Source organism: Chelon labrosus, assembly GCF_963514085.1.
Source record: "Chelon labrosus genome assembly, chromosome: 5".
NCBI classification, from domain to species: Eukaryota; Metazoa; Chordata; class Actinopteri; order Mugiliformes; family Mugilidae; genus Chelon; species Chelon labrosus.
In genome coordinates, this window is record NC_140341.1 from 14,105,466 (window position 1) to 14,124,583 (window position 19,118).

Consider the following 19,118-nt stretch of genomic DNA (forward strand, 5'->3'; position numbering starts at 1 on the left):
AAGAGGTAGCAGGAAATGGGGAGAGAGGGGGAGCGTTTAAATTTGAAGAAGGACAGCTAAAGAGAGGATGAGAGGCAACGCTGCTGCAGTGCGGCTTTTGGTGCGGTGACAGGTTAAGTGCTCATGAGTGGTATTAAACTGGGCCCAAATTAACTACAGATAAGTATAGTTTACTAGAACGGTAAGGGTAGGGACCAGTCCATTAACAGGCAATCTATAATGCACTTATCATGCAGCAGCACACACACACACATACTACACACACAGAGTGACGCAATATGATCTATGTGCTTGCAGTGTTAGTGTGTCTGTAGGGCAAACCTCTATGATTTTGTGCTTTAAGGCTGATTTGCATACATGAATAAGTAAGCTGTGCATTAAAAGGAGGATTTGCCAAGAAGGGTGAGAGAACGTGAGGCTGCATGAGGAAGACAGAGTGAATGAAAAAGGAGGGGGGAAAAAAGAGATGGAGAAGCAACGCGTGACCGTGAAAGAGTTTTAACGGGGTGTGCGGCGTGTGACTAAAGCAGGATCCTGACACACATTTTAAAACGATGGTACGCGCTCGCACATCCGCGGGCGACGAAGGCTGCGGAATCTTTTCAGCGCGAGACTTTGAGCCGTTGCTTCGCCGCCGCTGTCAAACGCGAGCGTGCAGGGATGAGAGAAAGGAACGTGAGAGTCAGGTGAGCTTCGTTCTGCGATGAGCAGAGAGGAGCAACAGAGTGGGCTTGAAAGCGGCTGAGAGATAAGACGGGCTGGGAGGTGGATGTGTGTGTGTGTGTCAGACTGGATGCTCGAGTAAATCCTGTCGTAGGAAATCAGGTCAAACACACGACTTACTGCATCTTCTGCAAAACGCTGCTAGAACAAATACTCCAACATATGCCTGAATAAAGCAAGTAATATATATAGCAACGGCTAACTATACATGGACAGCAGACTCATTCACGCCAATGGTTCTAATCGGGTACTGTAGCATTTCTGGATATCAAGGATAACAAAACGACTACCACATTAACACCTTACTCGTGACATCCAGACCTCACAGCAGGAGACCTGACAAGAAAATGTCATGCTTTCCATCTAAATGTCATTAGACGGTAATGGCTCGTGTGAAATCTTGCAGCCGTGCCTGCAGCGGTAGACATTTAGGATGTCGTGTCAGGACGTGGCGACGTGCAGGAACACTGGGACGAAGGGTTAAACAAGGTCTCAATGTGAGACATCCAGCTAGAAGGCAAATCTGCTCATCTGTGGTGTAACAGCGGCAGGATAATGGGTTTGTGTCACATACTAAAAATTTCCACAACTCTACTACAACTAGGTCAAGCACCTAAGCAGTGAGGTAGAGAGAGGGCACAGAGAGAATAAAGAAAGCAGCTAAAACAGAAAGCAGAAAGAGGTTCATCAGCAGCATTTCGCTTTTAAAGACACACCCTTTCAACACTTTCTTTCTCAATTTGACCAGCTGTGTGATTTAGTGTATGTTTGTATAGAATAAATGCAACACGTTACAGCTGCAGATTCTTACACGTGCTGCATCCTTGTGCGGCTCCTCGCCGTAGCAGCTTTTGACTCCCAAGAGATGACACATTTCATTCTCTTTCACACAGCTGTCACACTGCCATCATCATCACCCTCTGGTACCAATCAGCGCTACGGCCGTGTCAGCGCCGTGATTTCCGCGGTTCCCACCCTTGAGTGTGCGCTTATGTGCGCTCGCATGTAACCCGTTCAACTGATGTGAACGGAGCAGGGCGCCCGATGCGGGAAGTGCTCCCAATTACAGTGAAGCCAAAGGCACTTGGTATGTTTGGGGGTGATGCATTATATATGAAAGGGGACCTCTTTGAATTAATTATTTATCCTAAGTGATATATTTACACAGATAAATATTTATTTATTTTAGGAGTCCAAATTTTTAAATTTTGAATGCTATTTGCATAAATTATGGATTGTGTGTAGAGGCTGGACTATGTGATTAGAATCTCTTGTTAATGGCAAATTCTTTCACACACACACACCAACACACACACACACACACTGCTATTCAGGCTAATCTAGTGCTTTCCTATTGATTATCTTATCACCAGCGCCTCCCTCTGTCTTATTCTTAACCCCTCCCTTCCACACGCTGACACACTGTCAGGGTAGTTTGATTGCCTTGTGGCTGTTTTCCAGAAGCAATCAAAGTTACTTTGTTGACTGCTAAGCTCACAGCAATATTGTATATATATTTAATGTTGTTCCGCATGGGGTTCTCAATTAAACCCAGTATACAGAGTGTAAAATTCTGCTCCAGTAAACTCAGTTTAACAACCACAGCCCCCCTTTGGTTTTTTCACTACATTGGGTTTTATTATTATGTACTGCTGTTGTTTTTATTAGAGTATCACATACAGTATATTGATGGTAATTGAGGGACAGATGAAAAACTGAGCTGCTCCGTTGTCTGCTTATGTATTTTTTTTTTTTTCTTGTAAGGTGAGATTTAATTTAAGATCCTCTACATTTATTAGGTTTATACAGGTAGACTTGGTCCATCTACACCGGTCGAGCATAAGGAGTTAGGAGGCGCCACATTAGTGATGTTATGGAGGCTTTGTCCATTTTTATACACACCAATCAGATATAACATTGTGACCACCAAGGAATGGATATGGGCCTTCTGAGGGTGTCCTGTGGTGTCTGGCAACAGAATGTTGTTAGTGGGGGGCTTTGTGTCCTATGGGTTGAGGGGAGGGGTCTGTGCGGATCATCCCACAGACACTTCATCACTTTGGGATCCAGTGAATTTGTAGGCCAGGTCAACACCTTGTGATGTTCTTCATGTTTTTTTGAGTTGTTCCTAAACCTTTTTTTTTGTGTGTGTGCCATGTGTCAGGCTGCATCCTGCTGGGGATGGCTGCTGCCATCAAGGAGTGTCATTGCTATGGGGTGGGGGTACCTGGTCTGGTCTAGGTGGGTGGTACATGTCTAAGTAACATCCACACGGATGCCAGGTCCAAAGGTTTCCCAGCAGAACATTGAATTGTCACAAGATGGTTAATGTTATTTACTTCTCCTGCCAGTGGTCATAATGTTATGCCCAGTGTTTGGAATAACGCGGTTTAAAAGAACGGCGTTAGGTAACGACGTTAGTTTTTCAGTAACGGGGTAATCTAACTAATTACTTTTCCCGTCGTTACAACGCCGTTAACGTTACTGGAGGTTAAATGCGGTGCGTTACTATGCATTGATTGAATAAACTGTGTAATCCGAACGCACCCCTGGCTCACCGCTAGTGAGGAGGTGGGTTAATAACGAGGTAAGCGATTATGATTGGCTAAGGCAGAGTCATGTTTCATGGTAGCCAATCAGAGCCAGTGTTTTTACACACATGCCAGCACACGCGCCAAACACACACACAACAGCTAAACAGAGATTCGAGAAGCAGCAGAGATGGCGAGTCAGGAGCAATCCGATGAAAAGTTGGCATTTTCAAGGTGGAGATATAAGCACTACTTCAATAAATAAAAAAATTCATTGTGGTCAAAGGGAGGAACGTGCATGTAATGTGTACATTATGTCCAGGAGCGAAGACTTTCTCGACATCCGTTGTAAGCGACTCTAATTTAATGAAGCATCTCACAACGACACACGCATCTACAAAGCTAGTGGCCAAAAACACCGACACCTCCACCACAGATGACAGCTCGCCGTCTAAACCCTAATGAAATATAAATATTATATATATAAATATAATATAAATATAATTATAAAATATATAAATATCGAAAGTTATGTACAAACACCTGTAAGTTCTACTCATTTCAACTGACTTGTGAAAACTGCTCAAAAATCCAAATTCTTTGACATATAGCAACTTTTTTTTAACAGTAACGCAAATAGTTACTTTCCCTGGTAACGAGTTACTTTTATTATAGAGTAATTCAGTTACTAACTCAGTTACTTTTTGGAACAAGTAGTGAGTAACTATAACTAATTACTTTTTTAAAGTAACGTTCCCAACACTGGTTATGCCTGATCGGTGTGCGTTCCAGCTCTCACCTATGGTCATGAACTAAGGTGATGAAAAAAATGGAATTGAAATCTGACCTATAGGGTGAGGGGCTCGGACATCTGGTGGGAGCTCTGAGTAGAGCCGCTGCTATTTCACATTGAAAGGGGCCAATCTAGATGGTTCAGGCATCTGGACAAGATGCCATCTGGGTGCCTCTCTCTTTCTCTCTCTCTCGAGCTTCACAAGGCACAGCCAGCTGCAAGGAGCGTCTGGGTAGACCCAGAATTTTCTTGAAGGATTATAAATCTTGGCTGGCCTAGGAGCCTTGGTATTTTCATGATGAACAATAACGCGTTGCAAGGGACAGGGACTTGAATAACATTAGCCCGTTGTCACAGCGACGACACTTCGGGTAAGCTGCAAATGGATGGGTGGATAGACATATTTGGAAAGAGACTGTATGCCAATGAAGTGAATCGCAGTAGATCATTAGGGCCTATTTTATCACATTCACCACATTACTGTGAGAAATCGTGCATAAATGAGGGTGCAGTTTAGACGATACGTTACACCCTGGTGTATATTTGTTACTATGAGAGAGAGATGAAAATGTGCAAGAACTAAATGTACGAATGAAAAATGTATGACCAAGTGCAAATGCGAAAGTCTAAAAACTCAGCAAATAACCTTTAGTAATACAAACCCCAACAATCAGATGAAAGCTGATTTAAAGGTGTGTCCTATTCAACTGCCCAAGAGTACATGAACATATGTATTTACTGCTTGCGAGGTTAGGACAAATTGCCCTTCTGATTGCTGTGCAGAGCTGTTGAGGTTACGGAAGTCGTGTAGTGATGCAGTTCTACACCTGCTGTTGTCACACCTGGTTGTTACACAAGCTCAGGAAGGTCAGTTCACTGTCTGCTTTCCTTCCTGTTCTTGGCCAGTGTTTTACACGTACAAGCCTGTAGCTTTGTTAACTCTAAACTCAGCAAGAGGTCAGCAAGAACCATGATGCAGGCTTTTCAGTGCCAACTTTCCAACTACTATTCTTGACTTTGTTTGTGGTATTGCTGCAAACAGCATAGAATAATTTGCAATGCAAGAATTCCCTTGGATGTTTGTCAGAAACATTAAAAATTGATGAATTTATCAAATGAAAAAAAATATATATAAAAAACAACTACAGTTTTCTACAGGCAGTGTATGTGTGAAATCTTTTTTTAATCACTCTGTGGATTGAATTATAGTGGAATCCAACCATTTTACAGCAAATTAGCAGCTCAGTCCAGCTTTAAACTAAACAGCAGGTATTACTTTCTAAATATCTTAATACTAGTTAATAGCCTAGCCGCAAAGTCTGTAAATTCCAAGGTGGATTGTTGCCCTGCAGGGATGATACAAGCATTTGCCTGTAGAATGCTGCAGTATTTATATCTTCAATATCATTTAATTTAGCTTTAGTAAGAAGGCAGACTGTGATATAATCAAGCTGCAGTGTGGCAGTTTTTGGTCATTTCCTGTTATTTACATTGTTCAAATCTATGCCCCCAATTTGCTACATGTTTCAGTGACATGTCTGAGGTTTTCTTAGATTACTTTTCAAAGACACTGATCTATAATTTCAGACACACGGCTAAGCAGCTTGGCGCTACAGCGAAAGACACACTGAAACACACGGACAACGGCTGAACAGATGAAGGTAAGAATGAGCTCCATGAAAAAAATCTTTCTGCTGCCCATCTGCAGATCATAGCTGTCCCATGAATGACTCAATCACAGACAGTTGTTAACAAGCCAAGTGCTCGCAGAGCTCACGGACGTGGACCAAACAGTCATGACGGACAATGTCACGCCGTGAATTTTAAGCCTATAGCGAACAAATTCTACCAGTGAGTTCAGCAGCGGATGAACACTGGCACACTATTATGCTTCAGTTCTGGTGCTGTTACACATCCCATTAATACAGAGGCAGACGATGCCAGTGTACAAAGAAGAAAATATTAAGCATTTAGAATGACTGTTGCCTGACAGTGACTAATCGACAGCTTTTATATGGATGGATCATTGGGATGACAGATTACAGATGAATCACTGGCAAACAAAACAAAACCTGGATGAAAAGTCAATGTCAAGCAAACTTACAATGTTTCACGTATAGTATGATTCAATTAAAACAAATAAGAAAAAGACATTTTGCAGGAAAATATTCTGTAGTTTTCAACTTCATATCAAAATACTGAAAATCTTCCCATAACAAAGCACATACAGTATTACTGATCATATTGAAACGATATCGACGTATAGATATGATGAAAACATCTGGTACACCCCCCCCCAACTTAATTCTCTTACCTTGGTTACCTCGGTTTTCCTACTGTCAAACTGCCAACGGAAACAAAAAGAAAACTCACTAAACTGTTGATCATAACTCTGCAACACAACACAAGAACTACACTGACCGGCCCATGCCACAGCTACTCGTAGGTAATAGGGGTTGATGTCACAGATGTCTGTGGGTTGTACCAGAGAACGTCTAATATGGGGAGAAGTTCCTCTCTCACTGAACTTCCGGGTTCTGAACTGTTGCAGTTCCACTCTGATTCCATATGAGGGCGCTCTCAGGACGAGTGCAGAATGAATGGCGGTCTATGGAGCAATACCCCTCAAAATCCACTTTTCTCAGGGTATAATTTTTTGTGCAGTAATTTGAATATTGAATTTGAAAGGAGATGCAAAGAAATTACACACTGCTGGGTGTTAGATTTTTTAGAGTCACTTATTTTGCTTTAAAAAGTATTTTAAAATGTCAATGACGTCATACACATCGTACGACCAGATACTGCTTTACGGCAATCCTTCAGTCACTGCTTTGGTGCTTTCGCGCTCTGCACTTTCTTTTCTCTCGAGGCATGGACAACACAGCTGACACGGGTAAATAATCGTGCTAGAAGAGTTTCTGTTTCGTTGTTTTAAAAGACCGGGCCGAAAAAAAAAAAACTTGGGCGAAAAAGTCCGTCTTAACATTCTGGTCCCGCTTCGGATTCCACGATGCCGTCAAGCGGGATCTGGTCGTAATCAGTCCTTCACTGACCAATCAGCGTTCATTAGCACAATGCTAGCGTGTTATGGGCAACAACAACTCAACCTGTAAGAAAACGAAAGGACATAAGTTCTCGTTCATTCAACTTTTGACCTATAACCCATGTTGAACTTGCAAAACCTACAATCAAATCTGAGATTTCTCAACGACAATCGGGTGAAAGAGACACATTTAGCCGTTTAGCTCCATAGAGTCCCATTCATGTTGCACTCATGGCGATCGCCCCCAGTGGAAATCTGGTGGAACTGCAACCAAAATTCGTTACAATGGGACTTAATAGAGAGTGGGAAGGCTCTCCGTAGACGGGCTCTGGTTGTACCGACTAGTCGACTTTACTCCTTCCGCTTTAAACAGGAAGTCGACTATAGTGGCCGATCACGTGACAATAACAACACGGAGGCCTCGGAGAAGACAGGTGGGGAGCCCAGTGGGTAATTGCAGCAAACTAGCAGCGGTTCATCAAGTGTGTGGAAATACTAAACTAAAGATGAAGCCACACTACTGTGACATGCAGAATATGTAAGTCAGTCCTGAAATACAACAGATGTACTACTGCAATACACGCGCTAACGCTAGAGGAACGGTTGAAGTCCTCTCGGCGGTAGTAAGTCAACAACTTCCCCAAACGTCCTGCGGAAACAGAGAGAAGGAGGCTGCAGTTTGATGGTGAATAGACTTTTAGCTGCTACTGTACACACGGAAAAGGTTTTGGGGATATACCGCATTTTTTTTAAATTTTTTTTATTCTTTGCAACATGCTGTGAAGTACTATTAAACGGACGGTGCCGATTTATAGTATATCTGCAGCGCACAGTATTGATAAGCTCATGTGTTTGTGTTGTATTTTATATGTTGACACTGTTGCTGTGTTTGTAGAGGGTTTTTTTGTTTGGTTGTTTTTTTTGGGGTTTTTTTTTTTTGCCGAGCAAGAGCCGTATATTAGCGTTAGGGACAGTAACCCTGTTCAAGCTTCAATTACCTTGCAGAAAAGCCTCCGTAGCTTCTTTTGTGTGAGACACTACAATATTCAGGTCAAGAATAAAGACTTCATTGTTGCAAAGCATTACTTTCTACTGTGTTTGTGTGTGTGACGTCATCGACTAGTCGACGTCAGCTCGACTTTCACCACATATTAGTCGAAACCGGAATTCAACACAGTTTAACAGTCAACAGTTGTCCTAAACAGAGGAGGGCTGGGCAGATAGGGAACACATGTAGCATCATTCAGTCCATAGATTGCTGGAAGACTGTCAGACAGTTTTCAGCTCATTATCACCGTTGACCGGAGCAAGAAAGAAAGGACAGGCAAGATTGGCGTGAAAGGGGAGAAAAGCTGCCATAGTCAGGAGAAGTCGAGAGACTAATGAAGTTAATTAGTGTATGACAAAGGCGGGAGAGACAGAGGAGAGCTATAACAATTAATAACTCATGAGTCAATTTCTCTCCCCTCACACATTGTTGCCTCACTTTCTGCCTATAATTACGTGCCCCTCTCTAAAAAGCCTCATCCTCTTCACAGTCCCTCCAACTGGAAGAGAATCCAACTCTCTCTCCGCCTTCGTCTATCTTTTAGTACTCTCCCTCTCGCCTAACTCCCAGCTCCAAACAGCTGGCACAGCGGAGAACATGGGAACATAAAGGATGCATGCAAGCTTCAGCGAGAGACAATCATCAACCAGACAAATAAAAGAGAAGCACAAACAAGCTCTAACAGCCTCCTCTTACCTTATTCTGCTCCCGGCTGACAGAGGATGAAACCAGTGACCACTGCCTGACACACTCGCTGCATTAGTGACTCACAGCGAGCTAACAGACTCACGTACAGTTGGCTCCAACCTCTAACCCACGTCAACATTCGGCTTATTTTATCGTGCTTAACTCACAGCTGCTCGTGTTCATGTACCAACGTTCCCTGTTGTGCGTGTGTCAGCAAATGTGAACAAACACGCACACACTCCGCACTCTCCAGAACATGCACAATCTCGTTCAGCCAGCTGTTTGTTTTTTTTTTTGGCAAAGTTGAGATATTTGCTGAGGCAGTGCTATGTACTGATGCAAAATGGTAAATGGAGATATGAGAGGAAATGGCAGAAAGAGAAAGACAAGACCAGAATCTGTGCCTGGTCTGGTCTAGGTGGGTAGCACACGTCTAAGTAACATCCCCACGATCATCATATGCAAAACAGTCTTTTCGAAATACAGAGGATATTCTACATTAAATAGCATTATGGAGATTTGTGCACACAGGCTATTGATCAATCATCTTTGACTGTGGAATTAGAAGTGGGATCAGACATAATTGTGCTTCTTCTGGTAAAATGCTCTTGACTCGAGAAGATGCGTGTGCAAAATTGAACCTATAAGTCATGGAGATAACCTAAACTTCAACTGCAGTTCCCCACCTTGTCCTACCCCTGGTTACATGCTCTCGACTGGTTAGTGTCCATTCAGAATGCTACTACATGGGGTAAGGGTTGAAATATTCCCCTATGTAATGGGAAACCACTCATGTAAGACCCAGGGAGCATGTTAACACATGCCCATGGTAATGCCTGCTCTGCACTGTTATCAAACAAGCAAGGAGGGGCAGAAAATTTGCAGCTGGATCATTTTTTCAAGCTTCATACATAATGTGATTGATCCAGTTACATATTCATTAAGATATTCCATCTTATTTTGGATTTTTGCATGATTCTGTGCAAACAGATATTTACATTTTGAGGCTTCTTTTCCCACTCACTCAACTTTACCACTCACTCAACGCAGAGACACTTTATCCCACCCTTGACCATTTTTGTACTGCACTGAGCCCAACAGTTGAAGCCAAATAGTTTGACGGTAAGCTGCAGTATCAGCTTGAAATATAATGTGTATTAATGCTTCTCATGGCCCAATGAACACACAAGTCAGTTGCACACACCTTAACAGTGTTAATCCACAAAAGCAATGAATAAAAATGACATTTTCAAAGAAATTAAAGTTAATAAAAAAGAGGTATTTGAAGAACTGTGACACTTTTTTAATTAATTAACTTATTTTTATTTTTTACTAAAATCTAAACAATATGAAAGACAAAACATTTCTCATTTTGGAGATGATTTTGCTGCTAGACCAGAAAAAAAAAAAAAAAAAAAAAGTTCATTAAAATCTTCAAAGTGAATATAACTTCATTTAATGAACAGCAAGTATTTTGTTGTTAGTTGTTGGGAAAAAGGATTTGATGCCCTAAATTCATTGACAATCCATGAAGTGTTACACAAACATTACCAAGTTCTGTGTGTCAATTCGCATTGCCATCTAAAGGAAAGGTGCAGTTAATCATACATCTCCGCATTAATGCAATCTGACTTTTTACTTTCTCCTCTCAAGCAAAAGCCCACAACAGTATTTAGGAAATGAGTGGGCGAATCCACCTGCTCAGTTCCTTGAGAAGGAGAGGTTAACAGGAATGACAAAGAGTGGTTCTGACGGAGTTTGAAAAATCTAACTGGATTTACTGAGGTGAGTCTGGACAATGAGTGTGAAAAAGTAAACACAGAAAACAGAGATGCATGACATGGTTGAAAGGTATATTACAACTGGATGACAAAAATGAGGTATCACTGATGTAAATGACACTAACTTGTGTTTAGTAGTTCTTCAAATAACAATCAAATAACATTTTATATCCGCTTAAACTAATACACAGAAATATGCACATATAGCTGACTTCAGCATGATATAGGCACACCTCATTATGTCGCTAAGCAACGTTCTTCATGCACATACAGAGGCGCGGAGTGAAGTGCAAGATACAGAACACAACACAATACACAAGAATTCAGATTATTTACTTGAAGCATTGGGGGGAAAAAATGCTATGTTGGGTTGCTTTTGGCTACAGGGCAGCTTTGTTCTCAGAGCAGAGAGAGATAAATCGGCCTCTCCACTACTGACCCACTTGTGCCCCCAACCATGCTGCCCAAACAGCACAGTGGATCTTTTAAAGTGACTCAGAAGATATACCGGCATGGCTTTATACTTTCCACGCTGGCTTCTCCTCAGAATACATAAAGTGAGCCAAGACGTTTTCCTGTCATGACGATATACAGAAACTGTAGTGACACACACCTACAGCGCATTTTACTACACCTGGCAGTGGCATTTTTTCTCAGTTTCAAATTAAACGGTGTGAAATAGTCTCATGTATATTCATCCAGTCCCCCATTCATAATTGATGCTCAGAGCCTTCCAACAGAGCTGAGGCCGGACGAACCGATTACTCTGGGAATACTACTTCCCCTGCTGTGTTTATGGCTAACAATTTTGTCTTTTGCTCGCGAACACTGCTGTTACTACCGTTACACTGTGTACTCAGCTGAATAAAACAGTATAGTCTGGTTAGGATCACAGTTACAGTACGTGAAATTTAATTAGTTATAATCTCCTTTAGACAAAAACAGCCGGATCGGTTCACAAACATAGCCGAGCAGTGGATGGTATAAATGGTATAAAAAGCACACGGACTGGATTTGCCCTATGGCATGGATTTTGAGCGCTCACAAGTCAATGTAATGGCACTGACTGGAGGCAACAGACCTCTAAGAAGAAGAAGAAGAGCAAGAAGAACAACAAAACAGACAACAAAGAAGACGACCACCAAGAATATTTGTCTGGGAAATAATAAAATTGCAAAAAGCTCTTAATGCAACAAAGATACGAATGAGCTGGTGACAAAGGCCGGTGTAGCCTCCATTATACGGATTTGGTTTGTGTCTGAAAGGTCAGACAACAAGCACAACATCATTCTCTACAAGGTATGCTGGATGACAAGGATTACAAGGGACGGTACTACATGCAATCATTTGCATCACCTCCAATCGAGTGTCCTCCACAAAGGTCAAGTTACTTGTTAGGCAACTTTGAGGGATTTGTTAATGTTTCTTTCTATTTTGTTTTTGCAGCTTTGAGCAATTTAATTAAAGGGGAACTACTGTTTTTTACAACCTGGACCTTAGTTCTGACATAAAATACGGTCGTTTACGCACCCATATAACTTTGGTGTCATTTGGAGTCGTTCAGAAGATATTTACATCCATATACATCCATATAGTGGGAGTGACTGGGGCACCGAAACGCAGCCTCTAAATAACGCATTATCTGTTGCGAAACTCGTTCATTTCACCAGTATTTTGTTATGATATGCTAGTGCTATTCCCATTTGAGTCCGGAGTTACCTGTTATCATCATCCGGGGTCTGTAGATCGACCTACTAACCTCTGACCTGGATGATGTCATTTCTGAGGATGAAAGGAGGATGCGGAGGCAGAGAGAGGAACAGCTGGCCAAAGAACAACAAATGTCTGCGAATAGATAACAGGTAACTCCAGACTCAATGGGGAATAGCACCAAAATGTTGGTGAAATTAAAGAGTTTTACGGCAGATAATGCGTTATTTAGAGCCTGCGTTGCGGTGCCCCAGTCGCTCCCACTATATGGATATACGTGGCGCTCCGCTGGATCTAAATATCTTCCGAAGTACAAAAAATGACACCAAAGTTATATGGGTGAGTAAACAATCGTATTTTATGCCAGAAATAAGGTCCATGTTGTAAAAAACAACCCTTTAAGAACCTCTGTGTAAATATGTCCTAGTAATACGGTTTAGTGGAATAGATGCCAAACAGTTCCCAACACTCCTTTTCACCTTGTAATTACATTTAAAGAAAAACTAAATACGATTAAATATGGCCACTGACAAAATGTAAAACAAACCAGCTCCACTTCCACAACACGAGACTGGAGATACATCAACAGATCTGTGCACCAACTGATAGAGCCAGTACTGGATTATGTTTTCTAAATCATCTACATTTTGATCCTTCGATTACTGATGTAATCCTATTTCTGGACGCTGACCAAAAACAGTGCAAAGGATTTTGACTGACTTTGCCCCTACCCTTCAACCGTGGCCATTTGTTCCTCAGGGGTCAGTGCAGGTCAACTTCCTCATTAATCACAGAGCCAAATAAACTCTCAGCAAGGCGGCGCATTGCAAGGGGAGACCGCGCTCAAAACAGAGGAGTCAAGTTCACGCACAACGACGGAAAAGCAGCTCTCCGGTGGTTTTTAGCAAAACTTTACCTGTCGCGAGAGTTAAGTCTGATCTACCTGTAGGATAGTGAAAACTCAAAAAAAAAGGTCGCAAGATAACATGCCACTCACAATATGCTTGTGTTAAAGTGTGAAGGTCCATGCACTTATCATGGTCGCGGTACCCTTAAATCTCTCTTGAACAACCAGCTGTTCATTCCCAGACATAAGCACATGCATTCCTCTACAGTAAGCATCTCGTGGTATATTTAGAGCCGTGACAACTGCGTGGCACATCTGCCTTTCCTCTCATTCCCAGTGACACACAGCGGGAGCACCACATGGCACCCAAAGAACATTAACGCACAAGTCCTTCCTTTATGTCCGTCTCACATGTAGACCTGAGGACAGTTATCAAACTGAAGATCACACTCTCACTCACCACCATCCTCACAGTCAGTCTTCACTGTGGAGAGGAAGAGAGAGAGAGAAAGAAAAGCGTAGCCTTACCGACGAGAGCCCTTCCACGGGAGACACCAGGACACGGAGGAGAGAGAAAAATGTGTCTGCCCTAAGAAAACCCAGCGAGAGCCGCCTCCCCGTGCTCCGCTACCAAATCAATTTCACACTCTCTCACCTCCCCGCCACTGTGATGTCACTCATTCATCCCTTTCCCGTAGCCATGGCAACTCTGCCGCTTAGAGCTGTCTATTCTCTTACATCTGCCTCTCTCTCTCTCTCTCTCCCTCCCTCTGTCCCTCCCCCTCTCCAGACCCCGGTGAGCTCAGCCCACTTACTCCATCTGAGGGTTGCAGTTACACCCCCAGCCTCACAAGCATCCACCCCATTTCCTCCCCTTTTACACTGTAAAAAAAGAAATAAGTAGGCAGCAACAATGAAGGGGGAGGCGCCTGACTCACTCACCTCATGTGGCGTACATGCTCTGATTAGTTTGTGGTCAAACAGGGATAGTTTGTGAAACAGCCCATAAACGGAGAACTCGTAAGACAATGGAGACACAAGAGCATCTAAAGTCTAAAGTTAAATACTTGGACAAACATGTACTACTCACACAGTCCATACACTTGGCCCTGTGGTACAGAGTGAGGTGATGAATAGTTAATGACCTCCAGCGTCATTATCACGGTGCTTCACCGCTAATAATCCCCGTATTGACCTTGGATAAAGGGGGAGGAGAACACGGTCGCCGAGAGAAAAATCAAACAAAGACGCACACTTACACACACCACCATCATCATCCTCCCCTCTGTTCATTCAATTACAATCCCCCGGTCCACATTTCTTCTCCGAGCGAGCACTCTCAACGCAAACTCCCCAGCCTTACTGCGTCCATCACTGCCTTACCGTTTCACTCCTCAGTCGGACCACTCACCACCCGGCAGGTTCCATATTTTTTAATTTCTCTTCTGCATCTCCTTTCCTACCTTTTTCCCCCCAATCTTCACCTGTGCAGAACTCACAGAGCAACTAAAAAAAAGTGTTCAGCGACCACACATATGAAGAGAGGCAGATAAGCCAGTTTGGTTCAATAAATAAATAAGTCTGCAGTGAATATAAAAGGTCTTTATAACCCATGTATAGATTATGTAGATAGGTTGATCAGAATTTGATACCTCACTTGTGTCGCTTTGGTTATCAGTGGATAGAAAGAAACAGAGGTAAAAAACTACTGAGCAAATGAAGAAGTGCTAAAGGAAGACTGAATGAGACGAGGCAACCGCTGTAGAAGAGGTATCTCCTCTTTGTTGCGTATCTCCACACATCATCCGTTTTTTAATTAGCTTCCCGTGCTTTCCTCCTGGAAAATCTCTCCATCTGTGTGCATCAGTCCCGCCGCGTCACTCTTAATCTCCCGGTTGCTTCTCACATAATTAATGGTGGGTTGTCTGATAAACCGATAAAGTCTTCACCTCTCAGGCTCACGGGGAGATGTTAATACATGTGTGTAATTTTTTTTCTCTATTATATGCATCCTTAGAGCTGAAAAGCACATTTAAGACAGGTGGGTAAAAATTGACGTCGGTTTTTCAGGAACAATGTACAAGAATCCACGTCAGTGTAAATGTGCCAGTATAAGCCAAAAATTGATTATTTTTAATTTACACACACTCAGTGTAGAAGCTAATCTAAGTTATATATTAAGTCATATTTTTACCTGTTATCCACCCCTACAAATACACTTACAGAAGAGCAGGGTGCTAGTTGAGTGTAAGCTAATGTTGACAGTGAAATCTTCTTCACTACAAACTGTTGGACCAAAATGATGCCTTACAGATTGTCAGCATGGAAGTCAATGCTATATCAGTTAAAAAAACACACAAAAAAACATTGTCTGACCTATGGTGCTGTAGTTTCCTTCCACCTTCCACTTCTCTTCGTGAAAAGTGAGCGTTGCTATATTAACTAACCCCGCTAACACTGATAACATGAGTGTTAGCATTACAGGCTGAACATATGGTCGCGACCTCTCATAAGTGGTGCAGCTTGTGTGGACGACTAGAAAACGTACGTTTAAATCATTTGTTAATAACTCTAGTGGGTTTTATAAGTGACCAGACACACAATTAGCAACAAATCTAATTAGCAACGATCTATGTCACACATTGCTCTGATGTAACAGCTCTTTATTTCACCTTTCTACTCAAAGTCTTCTCTTTCGCAGAGCGCGTGTGTGTGGTCAGAGCTCCTACTGCGCCGAATTTCTCGTTCTTTGGTATAAGGTCAACTGGCAAATGTAAGAGGGAAGAACGTAGGTGGAGGATGAAGACAAAGTAGCACAGAGAAGAGGTGGGAAGGGTTCAGGGGCGAGCGTGTGCTGAATGTTAGAGAAGAATGCATTCACATACGCCAGAGGAGGGAAGCTATTATCTGAAGCAATTCCCGACGCAGCATGTTGTGAAATGCTGCTTTACGTAGACGTTATCCTTCAATTCATAACTCTTATCTGCACTTACAGAAATGAGCAGAGACTTCGACAACCTTTATTTGCCCTTCTTCAATACCTTCTGTCTCTCCTCACCACTCACATTATCACATTCTTATCAAACACTCTTTCCTTTACTTCATGTTCCACCATCAATCCAGCTACGCCGTAAATCTTCTCTAGCTCCCACACTCGCCATTTCACCCAAATATCTCAAAACGTCTCTCTCACTCTGTGGACGACAGTTTGACTCGAGGACAGATCTGCCGCAAATAGTAAGCGGGAATGTATCACAGCATTGTCAGTAGGGGGGTATCATGCCCCATTAAGCACTGGCCTAATTTGATTAAGGTTAAATGTGAGAGATGACATGTTTGAAATGAGGCGCACAAACATCACAGCCAGACGTTATCTTTCATCTCGGTGCTAACTCCCCCCATGGCTTCTCGGATAGATCAAAGCGGTGCTTTTAAAGGGAATACTTAACCGATTCTGTTCAAATCATTAGCATGGCTCTGAAGCTCGCCTCGAACGCGCCTCGCTTAATACATATTGTCTGGCTGGAGGCAAAAGAACCTGGAAGGTGGACAAGTGTTTGCGTTAAAGTGGGAGGATCCGCGCGTGTGTGTGTGTGTGTGCATGCGACGTGTTCGAGAATGAACAGCGATGGGAGCAGTGGAGCGTCTACATTTCATGCACCTGCCCTCGTGCACGTTTGAGGAGAGAAGCAGCTGGTTCACGGGCCGATCTTTCATCCCTGCTTTTCTTTGCCGTCCTGCCCTTTTTTTTCGTGCTGAGAAATACCATCCTCCTCTTATGCCATCCTGCTAATGTCACAGATTTCAGTCATTTCAGCCCCCCACTCCTCCACACTAAATTACCCTCATAATGTTCAAGCATCCTTACGGAGTGCATTTTTTCTCTCTCCACCAGGAGAAATTCCTGCACACTTCAATTTCAATTTCCACGTAAAAAATAGCTCCCCCATTCCAGTCCGTGGCGCAAACAAGTGAGGGCTGCTACATGTTCATATGCACATACACACAAACGCAGCAAAAGCAAGTCATGACAAGCCCAGACACTGACCCTGACGTTGATGTCACATACTGACAGTGTCCAATGACAGCCTTGGAAGGGAAACAAAGTCTGCAAGGCCCGGCCACAACATGCCAGCAGCAGCACGCCGGCATTAATATGAGGAAGTCTTCTATATAAAAAAAATGAGGTCACACGGGGAGCAGCCCGTCCCTCTCCTCTGAGAAACACGACTATCATATAGGGCTCGGTCAACTTTCATGCCAGCTGCTCCACCTGTTTAGTAGTGAATCCGCCTGCTTTGACGATACTGTTCCATCAGATGGGGGGGGGGGGAAATCTCAGACCAAAGGGCTGGATTTAATCTTAGCCTGCTGGAAGTCTTCCACTCCCCAATAACATGTTGTTGCTGCTGCTGCCAGCAGCGTTTCCCACCACCTGTCATTAGCTTTAGCTGCTGTTCGAGCCAGCCAACTGTCCAATCCCATGGGTTTCGCTTATGTGAATAGTCTGGAATATCATCCCAGTTCAGAAGATCGTCCTTCAACTCGTGGAAACATTTTTGAAGAAGATGAGCATGCTGATGAAGCCTCTTTGAAACAAACTGTATATTAAAGCAGACAACAGAAGATTAACACCCTGCTACACACAAATCTCCAAATATTGTATTCCTGGACATGCATGCATGAATGTTTTGGCAGGAAAGAAGACGTGTGTGTAATGCAAAATATATCAGTGTCTTTCATCTAATCATTTCTGTTGCAATTCTTATGTTTTTTTCTGCAATGCTAAATGTGGATAGTCTCATCATTTACAACCGTAAAAGGAACGCCTTTGCTTATGGTCTGGCAAAATAGACAATTTTAGGATTCTTTATATTAGACAGTATTATACATAGGTTGTAAAATAACCTGCGGGTTTAATCTGTACTGTCTTGAATTCAAAGAGCGGTCCCTGGCATACTCCCCTTCCTAGATACCTCACAATTCCAGTAAAATGCCACAGACATTTGCCGCAAGTCATAATTCACCAATTATAAATAGCACATATTGGTATGGATTACAGTTTGCGCTAATAAGATTTGGGGGTGAGATAAATCTATGGCTTCCCCCAGATGAACGGTAACCCCTTTAATCCCATCCCACCTCCTCTTTTGTCTGCCTTGTCAGCTGTCTGCCCTCTGACGTCAGCCAAATGAAATGCATCTATCTACTCAATGTGTGCATGAGTACTTCTTCTTTTTCTTTTTTTTTTTTTTTCTTCCTGAAGGGCTTATAGAGAGGCTGTGTGTCACAGGAGCTGCAAAGGAAATCCAGTAAGCGTGGTAACCATCCAGTCCCGGCTAAGAATAGATCGGCTGGTGGACGGACCAAGGGTTAGACGTAGAAAAATGCAGACAAAGGCTTTCGCTGGCATGAGGCCCCCAGTTTGAGAGACTGGAAAACAGATTCTCGAGTTATTGATTATATGGCACGTGTAAAAATCAAAAGGAAAAACGTACTGGCATTATCTTCCTTTCTCAATTGCACGCAGACTATACTTTCCCTACCACACAGCGCTCTCTCCCTCGCAGACCTCTGCAAAACAAGAATTCCTCGCCTTAATCATGCAAGAAAGGTGTCATTTAAATCTTGCCAAAGCCACAGGGCGTCAGCATTGCAACACAGCCGGTGGGCTGCTTTACATGAGTGAAGCAGTGGTGGGCCTGTATATTCCTTGAACACCTCTGGAGTTCTGACAGCAGCAGATCCATCAGAAACCTCTGTGGCAAGGGAAGGTCTATGCACAACCATCACATCTCCTCATCCCGCTCTTAGTCATCGTCCCCAGCTCATAAATCAAGCCATAATTATCAGGGAGGGTGGTGACTAAGTCTTAAGACCATGTGGCTCAACAGCTGACCACAGCACAGGGGACTGTGCATATTGACACAGGCCAATGGGCTACAGCCATGAGCT